This window comes from Phyllostomus hastatus, unplaced genomic scaffold (genome assembly GCF_019186645.2).
Source record: "Phyllostomus hastatus isolate PE091 unplaced genomic scaffold, TTU_PhHast_1.1 phas_scaffold_397, whole genome shotgun sequence".
Taxonomy (NCBI): domain Eukaryota; kingdom Metazoa; phylum Chordata; class Mammalia; order Chiroptera; family Phyllostomidae; genus Phyllostomus; species Phyllostomus hastatus.
The window spans coordinates 2,334,848-2,336,079 of record NW_025334029.1 but is presented as its reverse complement, the minus strand read 5'-3'; the positions used below and the strand labels follow the sequence as shown (position 1 = coordinate 2,336,079).

The window sequence follows — 1,232 nt, the reverse complement described above, 5'->3', positions numbered from 1 at the left end:
TGATCAAAGAAAACAGGTGAACTAGGCAGTCTATAAATAGCTAGCCATAAAGAAGTTACCAATAAATGACTTATGCTAGTACTTAACCATGTTTTAAAAGTCCTATCCAATATTACAAAAACATCTAGAGTAGCATTTATGAATGCAAACATAACTGATTTTTTGCCTTCTATGCATAATCCTCTTTGAAATGCTAAAAGTAAGTTCCAACTGTGCTTCTTTTATGAAGCTGTAGGTGCACTTGAATGATCTACTGATTTACCTTCTCAAAGTATTCTTTGCAAGCAGTCATATGTGGCTTGATCATAAGAGAATCTGAGGTCCAGTTTGCTGGACAGACTTCTCCTTGGACTTCCACAAATTGGAATGCCTTCACCAGGTGGAAGGTCTCTTCCATGCTTTGGCCCACTGGGAGATCACTGACATTCAAATGCTTGATGATTCTGTTGGAGTCAAATGTGAAGAGACCTCTTTGTGCAAGACCAGGAACTTCCAACAGGACACTGCACTCTCAGGTGCAAATCTATTTAGTCAGATTTGACAACAGTACATTGTTCACGTGGCCCACACTGCAATTCTTCCTTGACATGTTGGTCCAGGTGAGATGGCTGAAGTGAAATTCCACAGAAATGGTTACAACTTCACAGTTCACATCATGAAACTCATTGGTTTTGTCACTAAAAGCAAAAATTCCTGTAGGACACACAAAGGTGGAATTCAAAGGATAAAAGAACACCAATTACCCTTTACAGTCATCAAGGCTTAGTTCTTTGAAATCTCCATTGTCAATAGCTGTACTTTTAAAATAAGGTGTGTACTGGGCGAAGGCAGGAACATGGTATGAAGTAATTGTGCTAAAGACAAATTTTGCTTGACTGGAAGCATACCAAAATACATTTGTGAAACACATTCTTTGAGAAGCACCAGGCCTATGGGCTGCAGAGGCAGAAATGCCTCAGGAACGGTGCTCACATACAGGGTAATCATAGCCCACAGCAATCTACCCACTGTGGCTGCCATATTCAGCTCACATAAGAGCCATGGAAAAGACCTGCACTCCAATAGCCAAGATATGGAAACAACCAAAGTGTCTTCCAATGGATAAATGGATAAAGAAGTTGTATATGTACACACAAACAAATACTATTCATCCATGAGAAAGAAGGAAACCCTGCCATTTGCAATGCATGGATGAACCTTAAAGGGATTATGCTAAGTAAAATAAGTCAGAC

General features: G+C 39.7%; 1 pseudogene; it reads right to left on the bottom strand.

Annotated features, from left to right (window-relative positions):
- Window positions 1-250: 250 nt before the first annotated feature.
- LOC123807072 lies at window positions 251-1,020 on the bottom strand (annotated as a pseudogene).
- Window positions 1,021-1,232: the final 212 nt, after the last annotated feature.